The 16,037-nt window shown below is 46.0% G+C and overlaps 1 pseudogene across 1 annotated transcript in view; it reads left to right on the top strand.

The window, feature by feature from the left end:
* The window catches only part of LOC311231792 (GRB2-related adapter protein-like), a 16,265-nt pseudogene extending 514 nt beyond the window's left edge, over window positions 1–15,751 (top strand). The window contains exons 2-4 of the transcript in view: window positions 523–716; window positions 1,004–1,123; window positions 15,562–15,751. The product of the transcript in view is annotated as a GRB2-related adapter protein-like (transcript). The remainder of the gene's footprint in view (window positions 1–522; window positions 717–1,003; window positions 1,124–15,561) is intronic.
* The last annotated feature ends 286 nt before the right edge of the window (window positions 15,752–16,037 follow it).

Raw genomic sequence — 16,037 nt, 5'->3', positions numbered from 1 at the left:
TGCGCGTACCGGATAGTGTTAACCACAGAATAGTCAAGACGCATCCCCACCAGATTCACACTGTCAGCAGCCAAGCCTACAGGGGCTGGTGAACCTCCGGCGAAAACCCAACATTGTGTAATTTCTCCCTGCGTTTCATAACAGCTAGTTCACGGAGTGCACTGCTACGTCTGTGTTGGAAACAAAAAAGCGAAAGGTAGAGTGTGACCATGTCCGGCGTCATATAGTAGGACGCGGGGGCGTGGCCTGGTCACGTGCATGTGAGTGCATTTGTTTGTTCGTGAGCACATTAGGTGCTAGGAGATAAGAGATATCTCATAATGGCGAAGAGCGAGACACGATTGGCCAGTATGATAATATAACTACATTTCCCTACTACCTCATCTGTAAGAAACTACATTTCCCTACTACATCATCTGTAAGAAAACTACATGTCCCTACTACCTCATCTATAAGAAAACTACATTTCCCTACTCCCTCATCTGTAAGAAAACTAAATTTCCCTACTCCCTCATCTGTAAGAAAACTACATTTCCCTACTACCTCATCTGTAAGAAAACTACATTTCCCTACAACCTCATCTGTAAGAAAACTACATGTCCCTACTACCTCACCTGTAAGAACACTACATTTCCCTACTACCTCATCTGTAAGAAAACTACATTTCCCTACTCCCTCATCTGTAAAGAAAACTACATTTCCCTACTACCTCATCTGTAAGAACTACATTTCCCAACTACATTTCCCTACTACCTCATCTGTAAGAAAACTACATTTCCCTACTACCTCATCTGTAAGAAAACTACATTTCCCTGTGTGTGTGTATCTGTATTGTGTGTGTGTGTGTGTGTGTGTGTGTGTGTGTGTGTGTGTGTGTGTGTGTGTGTGTGTGTGTGTGTGTGTGTGTGTGTGTGTGTGTGTGTGTGTGTGTGTGTGTGTGTGTGTGTGTGTGTGTGTGTGTGTGTGTGTGTGTGTGTGTGTGTGTGTGTGTGTGTGTGTGTGGGTGGTTTGCAGGCCGGGTGTCGAGGCAGGAGGCTGAACAGTGTCTACGGTCTCAGAGCAGCGGTGTGTTCCTGGTCAGGGAGAGTGAGAGCGCTCCTGGAGAGTTCTCTGTGTCTGTTAGGTTAGTACACACACACACACACACACACACACACACACACACACACACAATACAGACAGATACACACACACACACACACACAATACAGACAGATACACACACACACAATACAGACAGATACACACACAGTGCGTGCCAGCATGTTAACACTTTGGTTGCCTTGGGTTAAATTAATGATATACCATACTGTAGGTTGCCGGCTCTATTTGTCTATGGAGAAGTACCCCTTCTTTGCATGGCTATAACTTTTTAAATTCTATTGCTACATTGCCATTATTAGGGCCCATTCAAAGTCCTATATGTATTGTTCATTGTGTAGCAACGTTAAACTTTTTCATTCACATATTCATAGTAAAGTATGGTCTAATGTATAAGTATGTTTTCATCTCTTTCTGCAGCTTTCTCCAGAACGTGATCTATAGCCCCAAATGCATTATATTGATGATGCAATACAGTTTTATGGCAATCAGCGCGATATAAAAAATTCCAACTAGACGTACTTCTAGAAGTTACTACACGTCATCTGATGTTGACCGGATGGGCTAGGGGGCGTTTATAATTCCGTGGGCAGCGTTATACCAATCATCTAATGTGGGTCAAATGTTGATAATAGCAGTTAGTATCGAAGAGGGTAACGTTACACGCCGAAACTCACCCCAGTCTCCGCGCGCCGTTGGGCGATCATCGTCGAGTTGAAATCTTATCATTATGGGATGTAAATTTACCCGGTCCATCTCCAGCTTGTATAATGGTATATACGTCCAAATCATGTTGTTTATCGAGTTATTGGCAATCGATCACTGTGTAGTGTGACGAGCCAGAGTCGCGGGACCTATAGAGAGCGCCGGAAGTACTACGGTCGTCTAGGACAACCTCTATTCAACATCCTGTTTGGCGATTGCGCCGATCGGCCACCAGATGGCGCTCCTGAACCGCCAGAGAGCTCAGTGGGTCCTGCTGGTGGATCTCAGGCCAGCGGAGGGACATTATGAATCCGATCGCAGATTTTTGAAATATTGATATAAGGACGCTGTACAGCGTCCCCCGGCAACTTTAGCATGGCCAGCAAAGACGTGAAAAGACGTGTCCCGGCACTCAAAGTGTTATTAATAATATCACATTTTGACCCATGTTGTGTTTTTGGCCTTTTGCCCTCCAGATGTGTTTTACACGACTCTTTGTCCTCCAGATGTGCGTTACAGGACTCTTTGTCCTCCAGATGTGTGTTACAGGACTCTTTGTCCTCCAGATGTGTGTTACAGGACTCTTTGTCCTCCAGATGTGTGTTACAGGACTCTTTGTCCTCCAGATGTGTGTTACAGGACTCTTTGTCCTCCAGATGTGTGTTAAAGGACTCTTTGTCCTCCAGATGTGTGTTACAGGACTCTTTGTCCTCCAGATGTGTGTTACAGGACTCTTTGTCCTCCAGATGTGTGTTACAGGTCTCTTCAAGTTTCAAGTTTCAAGTTACAAAATGATTCTTTCTGTTACGCTCCAGAGACTGTGCTAGACAAAAGATAAGAATAGAATAGAATAGATCTTTATTGTCATTGTTACAGTTGTTACAACGAAATTTAAAGCCTAGCCCTAGGTGCTAGTAAAAATATTAAAACACAGTCCTAAACACAGTATTAAATATAAAAACAGGAGTAAGGCATAAATAACATTAATATAAACAGGGGGTGTAAAAGATAATTGCACTATCCCTTAATGTTGTGTGTGCGTGGGGGGGGGGGGGGGGGGGGGGGGGGGGGGGGGTGTGCAAGGGAGACTGTTTTAAAATTTAGCTGAGTTTAGTGCACATATGGCCCTGGGATAAAAACTAAACTTCAGTCAGTTAGTCCGGGTGGGCATGACGCTGAAACGCCTGCCCGAGCGCAGCCGTACGAGGTGTTTGTTGCCCGGGTGGTGTGGGTCCTTCAGTATTTTGACTGCCTTCTTAAGACAGCGGGAGTTGTATAGTTCTTCCAGGGAGGGGAGAGGGCATCCAATGATTTTCTGGGCCGAATTGACGACCCTCTGGAGCGCTTTTCTCTCTGCGGCTGTGCAGCCGAGGAACCACACACGTTGATGCAGTAGGTGAGGATGCTTTCCACGGAGCAGCGGTAAAAGGACACAAGCAGGTCTTGTCTGAGGTGGTAGTTTCTGAGTATTCTCAGGAAGTAGAGTCTCTGTGTGGCTTCTTCACGATCACTGTGGTGTTGGTTCTCCAGGTCAGGTCATCCTCCAGGTGGACACCCAGGAATTTGATGACGAGACTCTCTCCACGCACCCCCCGTCGATGTACAGGGGCTGTATGTCGGTCTTCTTCCTCCTGTAGTCCACGATCATCTCCTGGGTTTTTAGCGTATTCAGCTGCAGGTTGTTGATTTTGCACAGGGCTGACAGCTGCTCTACCTCATCGCGGTCTCGTCACCTTTTGAGATGCAGCCCACCACGGTGGTGTCGTCAGCGAACTTGATGATGGTGTTGCTGGGGTGGACTGCGGTGAAGTCGTGGGTATAAATAGAGTAGAAAAGGGGACTCAGCACACAGCCCTGGGGGGATCCGGTGCTGATGGCTGTGGAGGTGTGGGGGCCTATCCTGACCCTCTGGGGGCGGTCAGAGAGGAAGTCTTTGGACCACCGGCAGAGGGGATGGTTTAGTCCAAGGTCCAAGTATGAAATAACAATAAGTATAGCAAGTAAAAAAATAGAAGTCACGTACGTAGACACAAGTGTTCAGTATGTACATATGTACAATGTTCAATGCAGAATAGAAGTAACTGAGTTACCATACAATATACTATGCAATATACTAATATACTATATAGTGCAAAGCAGACATGGGATGAGGTACAATTTACAGTAAGGTGTCCTGAGGTATGGTTTGTAGTGCAAATTATTTGCCAATAAATATAAGTGTGTCTTTGATTGATTGATTGAAAAGTTTATTAACAGATTGCAGAATGGGTACAGTACAGCTCAATACATACAATTGTTAAGAGGATGCAGACCTGAGAAAGACTTTCGTCTTGTTTCCATCAGGGTCCTCCATTTTCAATTCATCATATGACACACACGACATACATCTATACATTTACGACATACCAGATTTGCAAATACAGTAGTTTGTGATACTAAAAAAATCCAGAAAAAGAGTGTATATACATTTGACATAGAAACTGTGCATTGGAGGAGGTTGGGTAGGTGGGGTTGGGTGGGGCTGTACATTGGAGGTGGGGGGGGGTTGGGTAGGGGGGGGGGCACTGTACACTGTACATTGGAATACTGGCATACATTTGACATAGAAACTTTACATTGGAGGAGGTTGGGTAGGTGGGGTGGGGTTGGGTGGGGCTGTACATTGGAGGTGGGGGGGGGGGGGGGGGGGGGTGGGTAGGGGGCACTGTACATTGGAATACTGACAAAGCCATGCTTGGTCTTTATTGTACAACTGGGTTAGGACATTTGTAGGGGGCCAGTTTCGAATTGCTGTCTCCCGTAGGTGTTCTTTGAGAGTGTTTTTGAAGGTGGGTAGTGATTCACATTCCTTTACAGCTTTGGGTAGGGCGTTCCACATTGATGTGGCATAATTGCGAAACGTGTTTAGTCCCTTGTTTGAGCCGAATCTGGGTTTTACATGATTTGTCTGGTGTTGTGATCGTGGTATTCACTGACCTTTGGGAAGTATTTTGACATGTACATGGGTACCTTGGTCGTGTAGTGTATCTTGTAGACCAGGCCCATTGCAAGTTGCTGTACTCTGTCGTCTACTCTAAGCCATCCTAGGTTGGCAAAGTGTGCAGGAGTGAGGTGGGTTCTAGGAGTCAGGTCAAGCAGTAGTCTGACTAGTTTGTTTTGAGATGTTTGTACAGTAATTTGGTTTTTAGTGCCTTTGAGGTGCTTTGGTACCATGAGGTGCAAGCATAGTCATAGTACCCTTGAATGAGTGCTCCTGCCAGAGTCTTCAGGGTATTCTTGTTTACCAGAGAGGAGATCCGGTACAAGAATCGAGTTCGTTGGTTGACTTTTTTTATTACATTGGATGCCATTTTGTCACAGGAAAGATTAGCCTCTAGGATGGAACCCAGGTAGGTAATTTCATCTTTCCTTGTGACAATATTGTCACCCACTGTAACTGAGAAGCCGTCGGTCTTGCTGAGTTTGTTATTTGAACCGAAGAGAATGGACTCTGTTTTGCCCATGTGTAATGATAGTTTGTTGTCGGCGAGCCATATGCAGATTTTCCTAGTTCCGAGCTGAGGGTTTTTTCAACCTGTAACTTGTTCTTGTCAGAGACCAGCAGGGCTGAGTCGTCCGCAAACAGGAACAAGTTGCAGTCACAAGCTGACGACATGTCATTTGCATAAATTAGGAACAGTAGTGGTCCTAGTATGCTTCCTTGTGGAACACCACAGTTCACTGTGAGGGGGGGGGGATAGGGTACCGTTTACCTCCACCATCTGTTCTCTCCCCTCCAGGTAGGATTGTATCCAGCTCACTGATAAACTATCAAAACCAATTGCTTTTAGCTTGTCAATCAGAATGGTGTGATTGACAGTGTCGAAGGCCTTTTGTAGGTCTAGCATGACCATGCCGCAGTATTTGGCCCGCGTCCACCTCTTGCTTGATGTGGTCGTTCAAATAGAGAAGGCATGTGTCAGTGGAGTGGGATGTTCTGAAGCCAGATTGGAATTCGTAGATTAGATTTTTTTCCGCGAGGTACTTTTCGACCTGTTCGTATACTATTTTTTCCATGACTTTCGAGATGGATGTAAGGATAGAAACAGGGCGGTAGTTGCCTGGGTCTAATTTGCTGCCCTTTTTTGTTGATTGTGTCTTTGTCCTCCAGATGTGTGTTACAGGACTCTTTGTCCTCCAGATGTGTGTTACAGGTCTCTTTGTCCTCCAGATTGTGTGTTACAGGACTCTTTGTCCTCCAGATGTGTGTTACAGGTCTCTTTGTCCTCCAGATGTGTGTTACAGGACTCTTTCTGCACTCACTGCACACATCTGACTACATATTCAGGGAAGTCACAGACTTCAAAAGGGCAGGGTTTTCAAAGGGAAGAATTTAAATTATTGATTATGAGAGCATTGTTCAAACACATCTGTTATATCCTCTTGGTGGGAAAAGTGTTAACCCTCTGTAGTGTGGTAGTGAAAGGGTTAACCCTTTGTAATGTGCCAGTGAAAGGGTTAACCTTCTGTAGTGTGGTAGTGAAAGGGTTAACCTTCTGTAGTGTGGTTGTGAAAGGGTTAACCCTTTGTCATGTGCCAGTGAAAGGGTTAACCTGCTGTAGTGTGGTAGTGAAAGGGTTAACCGTCTGTAGTGTGGTTGTGAAAGGGTTAACCATTTGTCATGTGCCAGTGGAAGGGTTAACCTTCTGTATTGTCTCAGTGAAAGGGTTAACTGTCTGTAGTGTGGTAGTGAAAGGGTTAACCTCTAACCGTCAAATGTATATACTCCCTTTTCTGGACTCTTTTTGTATCACAAACAGTACTGTATTTGCAAATCTGGTATGTCATAAATGTATAGATGTAGCAGTACTGTCTATCTGTATGTCATATATGTCCTGATGAATTGAAAATGGGGGACCCTGATGTAAACAAGGACGAAAGTCTTTCTCTGGTCTGCATCCCCTTAACAATTGTGTGTATTGAGCTGTACTGTATTGTACCCATTCTGCAATCTGTTAATAAAGTTTTCAATCAATCAATCAATCAACCGTTTGTAGTGTGGTTGTGAAAGGGTTAACCCTTTGTCATGTGCCAGTGAAAGGGTTAACCTTCTGTATTGTCTCAGTGAAAGGGTTAACCCTTTGGTAGTGTGGTAGTGAAAGTGTTAATGCTGCATGGTGTAAGTCGTTGATAATAAGGTGTCTGAAAGTCCCCTGTCATCCATCCATATCTCTGCACTCTGTCGTGCTGTCTGTACATTATGTCAATGTGATCATGTGTGCCTGAGGCTTGAACCTTTGGAGTTGGTACATTTCTGGTGAAATCTTCTAAATTGCAGTTATAAAATGTGTTAAAGCTGCAGTAGGCAACTTCTGAGAAATTAGAGTCAGTTTACCTGCCCAACAAAAATAGAGTACGCTCTGCATCACTTTTTTAACCCGTTCACTACCACACTACAGAAGGTTAACCCTTTCACTACCACACTACAGACGGTAGTGTGGTAGTGAAAGGGTTAACATTCTGTAGTGTGGTAGTGAAAGGGTTAACCTTCTGTAGTGTGGTAGTGAAAGGGTTAACCTTCTGTAGTGTGGTAGTGAAAATGTTAACCTTCTGTAGTGTGGTAGTGAAAGGGTTAACCTTCTGTAGTGTGGTAGTGAAAGGGTTAACCTTCTGTATTGTCGCAGTGAAAGGGTTAACCCTTTGGTAGTGTGGTAGTGAAAGTGTTAACCTGCTGTCGTGCGGCAGTGAAAGGGTTAACCTTCTGTATTGTCGCAGTGAAAGGGTTAACTCTTTGGTAGTGTGATAGTGAAAGGGTTAAGCCCATGCATGTGCCGCAAAGGTTTTCCACAGACACAGGCACTAGCAGCATTAAGCTGGATTAAAAAAACAAGAATAATATATGTAAGGGATAATGTATAGCTACGAGGTCATTGTCGCAAAATAATTGACCGACACGGAGTTTAGAATACAGAGGTGCCTCCCGCTTATTACATGGCTAACTTACTAACAATATACCTAATTAATTTTACACCATCGACAAGACGGGATCAAATGCAGACGCAGTTCTGTTCTGTCGCTCCGCGCTGTCATCGCCGGCAGCCGGCAGGTGTGTCTGATTGCACTGATGCAGTGTGTGTCAGTGGGCTTGATTGCTACAGCTGCGAACAGCGATTATTGCTCGGCAGAGGTCCGTTATCGAGTAATAACGGACCTCTGCCGAGCGCTATGACCAATCACATCAAGCATTTCGGCGAATGTTAAAAGGCCATGTAATAAATATATATAATATATATATTATATTGTGGCGGTGGTCGATCTGATAGTAATAGTAGGATAGTAGGTTTCTCATACGTTGGTTGGCATACAGCACTACGGTGCAACACGGCCGACCCGGGTTCGACTCCCGGACCCGGTGTTCTTTGCCAAATGTCTTCCCCGCTCTATCTCCCATTCCTCTCTCTCTCTCTCTCTCTCTCTCTCTCTCTCTCTCTCTCTCTCTCTCTCTCTCTCTCTCTCTCTCTCTCTCTCTCTCTCTCTCTCTTCCTCTCTCTGTCTCTCTCTCCTCTCTCTCTCTCTCTCTCTCTCCTCTCCTCTCTGTCTCAGGTCCCCTCTCTCTCTCTCTCTCTCTCTCTCTCTCTCTCTCTCTCTCTCTCTCTCTCTCTCTCTCTCTCTCTCTCTCTCTCTCTCTCTCTCTCTCTCTCTCTCTCTCTCTCTCTCTCTCCCCCCCCCCCCCCCCCCCCCCCCTCTCCCGGACTGGCCGGTAGCAAAAAACCAAAAAACACAACTTGTCCGAAAGGACAAGTAACAAAAAATAATTATATATTATAAAAAAAAAAAAAAAGTATAAATAAAACACGATAAGTAGATTTCTGTAGTAGGCAATGCCGGAGAGTTCAACCAACTCCCTCATGCCATGCCCGCATTCCTCTTCCTCGTTCCACTCTCTTGGCGCACTGTCTGGCAACACCAGCTGATTAGTTCCAGCTCCTCCCAGTAGGGTTGGGTACCGAACTCTGTACTTTTAAGTGTCCCGACCAAATTACGCCGGTACTACCGAGTACCGATTCACGTGAGATCAATCGGTGGCACCACATTTCGGTATACCTAAGACCTAATCAGAATTCCAATAAAGTGCAATTGTCATTTCATAATAGACACAGACCAGCGCAGACCTTCAATTTGAGAAGCTACTGTATGGCATCTATAGCTCTTCAGCCCTGCATCACAGCCCTGTGACACCTCCTCTCTTCAGCCCTGCATCACAGCCCTGTGACACCTCCTCTCTTCAGCCCTGCATCACAGCCCTGTGACACCTCCTCTCTTCAGCCCTGCATCACAGCCCTGTGACACCTCCTCTCTTCAGCCCTGCATCACAGCCCTGTGACACCTCCTCTCTTCAGCCCTGCATCACAGCCCCGTGACACCTCCTCTCTTCAGCCCTGCATCACAGCCCTGTGACACCTCCTCTCTTCAGCCCTGCATCACAGCCCTGTGACACCTCCTCTCTTCAGCCCTGCATCACAGCCCTGTGACACCTCCTCTCTTCAGCCCTGCATCACAGCCCTGTGACACCTCCTCTCTTCAGCCCTGCATCACAGCCCTGTGACACCTCCTCTCTTCAGCCCTGCATCACAGCCCTGTGACACCTCCTCTCTTCAGCCCTGCATCACAGCCCTGTGACACCTCCTCTCTTCAGCCCTGCATCACAGCCCTGTGACACCTCCTCTCTTCAGCCCTGCATCACAGCCCTGTGACACCTCCTCTCTTCAGCCCTGCATCACAGCCCTGTGACACCTCCTCTCTTCAGCCCTGCATCACAGCCCTGTGACACCTCCTCTCGCGCGTCGCACTGTTTCTATGTGCTGCTTGAAAACTCTGCGTGCAACGGGTCCAAAGAGTCTAACATGCATCCTCGCCATTCCTGTATGCCCACATCACTGTAAAAATCTTGTGTGTCAGTGTGTATTAATGTGTGTCAGTGTGTGTCAGTGTGTATTAATGTGTCAGTGTGTATTAATGTGTGTCAGTGTGTATTAATGTGTGTCAATGTGTGTCAGTGTGTGTGCATGTGTGTCAATGTGTGTTAATGTGTGTCAGTGTGTCAATGTGTATTAATGTGTGTCAGTGTGTGTCCGTGTGTATTAATGTGTGTCAGTGTGTGTCCGTGTGTATTAATGTGTGTCAGTGTGTGTCCGTGTGTATTAATGTGTGTCAGTGTGTGTCCGTGTGTATTAATGTGTGTCAGTGTGTGTGCATGTGTGTCAGTGTGTATTAATGTGTCAGTGTCACTGAAGGGTACAGCAAGACCTGTTCTATTCTATGACAATTCATTCCATGCTACTAAAAATACTGCCATTGTACAAAGACGTGTGTGTATGTATGTGTGTGTGTGTGTGTGTGTGTGTGTGTGTGTGTGTGTGTGTGTGTGTACAATCTAGGTCAGTAATGTGAGGCGGGATGCATTTAATTATTGAGCATAAATGATCTGTTTTCAATAATCGGTTTGTTATATAACAGAACATTGAACACAAAGTCAAGAGCATAATTGCAGGTACGAGATGTAATTGTAATTCACCCACAAGCACGTTTTAAATCACACGGCATGCAGGAGAGACATCTTGTTCTGTCTGAACATCTGCCTACCTGCAGGGGTTTAGTTAAGATACACACCAGCTTACACGCACACACACATTTTAAATAGTTTATTTTATCGGCAGACACACACACACACACACACACGCGCACACACACACACTCACACTCACACTCACACACACACACGCTCTTCAGATTATTATGCTTGCGAGGTCCTTCGATTCACTGCGTTCATTCCCTAACCTTAACGTGATCCTAACCCATAACCCCATATTGAACTAACTTAAAGTGAGGACCGCCCTCACGTCCCTGAAGACTCATCACTTCCTATGTCCAGAACACACACTGACACACATTAATGCGGCACGGTGGTGTAGTGGTTAACACTGTCGCCTCACAGCAAGAAGGTCCAGGGTTCGATTCCTGCTTGGGGACCAGGTTTCCATGATGCCAGTTACCCAGGTGGGGTATCTCCCGGGCCTTTCTGTGTTGAGTTTGCATGTTCTCCCCGTGCTCGCAAGGGTTTCCCCCCAGATAAGATAAACCCAATTGAAAAACATGCACAACAACAGATCGCTAACGCTGTGGCGTCCTTGACGAAGACGGGCAGGAGCACTTGGATTGGTCCCCGGGGCGCGGCTCACGTCGACACCATGTCTGCTCCCGGCTGCCCTTGGGGGGAAGGACGACGGGATGGGTCAAGTGCAGAGACTCAATCGCATTAGGCGACACAAGAAAATTGCATGTGTGTGTTCCTGTGTGTGTGTGCCGCTCATCGCATGTGTGTGTCGTTTGCATGCCAAATAAAGACTTCTTAAGTCCTGCATTATTATTATTATTATTATTATTATTATTATTATTATTATTATTATTATTATTATTATACACAGACACACATTAATACACACTGACACACATTAATACACACTGACACATTAACTCATTCACGGCCAGCTGTGTAAGCCATCCTTGTACCGTACTTTTCGCACTATAAGCCGCACCTGAATATAAGCCGCAGCAGCTAAATTGAATGATGTGTACATATATAAGCCGCACTGGACTATAAGCCGCAGGTGTTTTAATGTTTAATTACCATATGTAAGGGTTCGTGCACAGAGGGGATTGTCGGGAAAGAGATGGCTGTTTGAGGAAGCTCCCATTTATTAACATTTTTGTTTAAACTGGAACGATAGCCAGTTAGCCAGCGCCGGGTACAGTAGGTAGCAACGTTAGCTCTCATAACGATAGCCAGTTAGCAGCTCCAGGTACAAATAGGTAGCAACGTTAGCTCTCATAACGATAGAGCCAGTTAGCAGCTCCAGGTACATATAGGTAGCAACGTTAGCTCTCATAACGATAGAGCCAGTTAGCAGCTCCAGGTACATATCGGTAGCAACGTTAGCTCTCATAACGATAGAGCCAGTTAGCAGCGCCGGGTACAGTAGGTAGCAACGTTAGCTCTCATAACAATAGCCAGTTAGCAGCGCCGGGTACATATAGGTAGCAACGTTAGCTCTCATAACGATAGAGCCAGTTAGCAGCGCCGGGTACAGTTAGCAACGTTAGCTCTCATAACGATAGAGCCAGTTAGCAGCGCCGGGTACATATAGGTAGCAATGTTAGCTCTCATAACGATAGAGCCAGTTAGCAGCTCCAGGTACATATAGGTAGCAACGTTAGCTCTCATAACGATAGAGCCAGTTAGCAGCGCCGGGTACATATAGGTAGCAACGTTAGCTCTCATAACGATAGAGCCAGTTAGCAGCGCCGGGTACATATAGGTAGCAACGTTAGCTCTCATAACGATAGAGCCAGTTAGCAGCGCCTGGGTACATATAGGTAGCAACGTTAGCTCTCATAACGATAGAGCCAGTTAGCAGCGCCGGGTATATATAGGTAGCAACGTTAGCTCTCATAACGATAGAGCCAGTTAGCAGCTCCAGGTACATATGGATACATATTTAATGACACAGGTCATTAAATGGCACGGCTCCTCCCTATCTGTCCGAGCTCTTGCACCGCCACACCCCCCACCGATCCCTCAGATCAGCTGAACAGCTGCTATTGGTGGTACCCAGAACCAGGCTCAAGACTAGGGGAGACAGAGCTTTCTCCACCGCAGCGCCTAGATTGTGGAACAGCCTCCCCCTCAGCGTACGGACCGCCCAGACCGTGCAGGCTTTTAAATCACTCTTGAAAACCTACCTGTTCTCCTTGGCCTTCCCCCCTACTTAATCAGCACTAGACCCCTGGCCCTTCTATCCTCTTTGTTTTACTGTGTCCTACCAGTTTTTATTGCTTTCATTCCTTTATTATGTTTTTAATCTTATACCTTGCATCACATTATTTTGTTTTTATCAACTTGCTTCTGAAGCACTTTGGTGTCGTTAGCTCTCATAACGATAGCCAGTTAGCAGCGCCGGGTACAGTAGGTAGCAACGTTAGCTCTCATAACGATAGAGCCAGTTAGCAGCGCCGGGTACAGTAGGTAGCAACGTTAGCTCTCATAGCGATAGCCAGTTAGCCAGCGCTAGCCAGCACCTGCGAAATCGAATGCCAAACTGATGATATCAGGAGCTATCAGCAGCTAGATAACATTAGACAACGCCTCATGTATTAATAAACTAAAGTGAATAGTTCGTTGACTGGGTCATTTTGTTTAATGCTTCAGTTATGTTGAAAGAGGAGCTCTGAGCTGCTCATGCACTCCTCTTGCCGTAATGGTTTGTTGACGTGGTTATGTGAGGAGGAGGGGCAAGGCGTGCACTGCTGCAGCAGATTTAGGAGTCTGATCTGACGGTCACAGAGCTGAGGGAGCGAGCCCAGTTAGCTGTAAATATCCATAGATTAGCCGCACCGTTATATAAGCCGCAGGGTCGAAAAATGGGGGGAAAAGCCGCGGCTTATAGTCCGAAAAGTACGGTACTCAATGGGCCACCGCTTTAAGAGATAGGGATGCGTGGCGGTGTTTGCAGGGCTATAGCTATATTCTATATTATAGCTATGGAGACAATACTATGGCTCATTTGACATCAACTATCCATTGTTCAACATGTGAAAAAGAAAAAAAAATGTCATGTATACGTTCGCGTGTTATACCGTGGTGAATATTGTATAGTTTCAGAGTGATCCTGGCTAATTCGTGAAAACGGCGCTATGAAGCAATACGTGAATTTTTCTAAAAGCATTGGCGTTGCTCGCCTGGACACGCTATTATTTCCAATTCAAAGGTATATAATAGGTATTATGTTTTTTGATGCTTTGATCGTCAGCAACGGCATACGTTTTGGAGTATGTTACATATGATCGTTGCGATCGATCATATGTAACGTACTCCAAAACTTATGCTGAAATCATGGTTGGATCAAAGTAGGACACACATTAATACACACTGACACACATTAATACACACTGACACACATTAAAACACACTGACACACATTAATACACACTGATACATATTAATACACACTGACACACATTAATACACACACTGACACACAATTATACACACTGACACACATAATACACACTGAAAGACACATGGATGCTCTCAGTGGATAAATGTGCTCACCATTGGAATGGAAAAGCTATATTTCACAATGCACATAAACAATAACAAGGAGAAGTAATGTGTGCGTGTGTTAATGTGCTGTTCTGAGGGCACACACACACACACACACACAGAGTCAGTCCCAGAATGGACCACTAGAGGGAGGTATAATGTGACCTACAGTACAGTGTGTCCATGTGCAGTAGAAAAACACAAGCCATGTTTTATTGAGATGGTGACTCATAGCATTCAACCTCATTTCATCTACACATCACATTACAGCACACACACACACACACACACACAGTGCTTTCTATTTCTAGCACACTTCTGGCACATACAAACCCTGGGTGTTTACAGTATTAGAGCATCTATGTGATTAGATCAAAGTCGCTCAGGGTAGATCTGTGACGTGTGTGCTGTGTTGCTAGCATGCATGCTTGCATTGGAAGCTGCCATTTAATGGCGGTGGTGAGAGAATCTTTTACGACTGTGGCTCGACATTATTGACACGCACAGGGTTTTTCCCACGGCAATGGAGTTATTTATTAAACAAAGGAACTCCAGTAGATGATGAATGACAATACTCACCATGCCCTCCCTGTGAGGGGTTGTCAGTCAGGCACCTCCCTCCAACAGTCATCACCTCTTCATGATCACGTCCCTCTTTCCTCTGACCCCCCCCCCCCCTCCCCCTCCCATCTCCCATCACACAGACACACACTGCCACGTTACTAACGCACTGCCACTTTACTGCTATTATTATTACTACTGCCATTATTTATTTTATTTATTTATTTTACTATGTACCACTGCTGCTAGAAGATTTGCACAAGAAGTCCTCTTTTACCTCTATATTTATTTCACTCATTCATAAAATGTTTAGCTACTGTTTATACTGTATATAGTCCTGTATATTGTGTTACTTTATGTTTATAGGGTCCTATATATGTTACTTTATGTTTATATTGTCGATCTTTTTATATACACCGTGGGAAGGGGGGAACTTAATAAACATTTTCTGTATGTCTTTCACATTATGGGAAATGACAATAAAGTTGATTTTTTTTTTTATTATCTTTTTCCCCCTCCTTCTTTTTCCGATTTTTCTCCCATCCCACTGTTAGTCGTTATGCCAATTCCCAACCCCCTTCCTGGTTGTTGCGCACTTTCCCCTACTGTTGGTCCGAGAGGCCGGAGACTGTCACATGCTTTCCTCAGACGCATGTGCAGCCTGCCGGCAGCCAGCCTGGCCGCTCAGATTCTCACCGGGAGAGTGTAACGTGTGGAAGGTCGCACTACCTTTCTCCAGATCCTACCCTTGCTGAGCAGGCGCCCCGACCGAACTGTAGGGGTCGCTGTCCACAATGCCCAGGACCCACCCACGGCTCCCCTCCCCCTAACTCAGCCAAACGAGTTAGTATAGCGATCAGCCCGAGCCAAGGCAATGCTGACTCTCCGGGAGTCGAGACCGCAGCCTCTTGCATTGGTGACGAGCACAATCTCCGCTATGCCACCTGACCGCCCAATAAAGTTGACTTTCACTTTGATCTGCAGCTATGGTCATGTCTCTCTTTTCCTCTGACTCCCCCCCTCTCCCCCTCCCCCCCTCCCCCTCCCATCTGCAGCTATGGCGACACGATGCAGCATTTCCGGGTGCTGGAGGGGGGGGCGGGCCAATACTACATATGGGAAGAATCCTTCTCTTCTCTCAACCAATTGGTGGATTTCTACAGAACTCACAGCATCGCGATGGAGAGGACGGTGTACCTGAGAGACCCGCCCACCGACACGGCCCCTGTCCCACCCCGGCCGTGACCCCTGCTGCCCCCCCGACCCGTGCACGAGTAGTGGCCCCCAGAAGTCACCAGCTCCCCCCCCCACTCAGACGGAGACTCCTGCTCGCACGTGCTGGAGCCACTTCTGGGGGTGTGACCCACATCCAGCACACACACACCACACATCCTCACTTGCACTCTCTCACACACAAACACACTACAAAAAAGGTCACTTTAAAAAACACAACTGTATATTTGTATATTACATTTACATTTACATTGTAATGTACATACAATGCCAACAGCCGGAGTCGAACCCGGTGTCT

Source organism: Notolepis coatsorum (assembly GCF_963971535.1).
Source record: "Notolepis coatsorum genome assembly, chromosome: 7".
Taxonomy (NCBI): Eukaryota; Metazoa; Chordata; class Actinopteri; order Aulopiformes; family Paralepididae; genus Notolepis; species Notolepis coatsorum.
The sequence above is the reverse complement of the archived record's forward strand: the minus strand, read 5'-3'. Positions and strand labels throughout refer to the sequence as shown.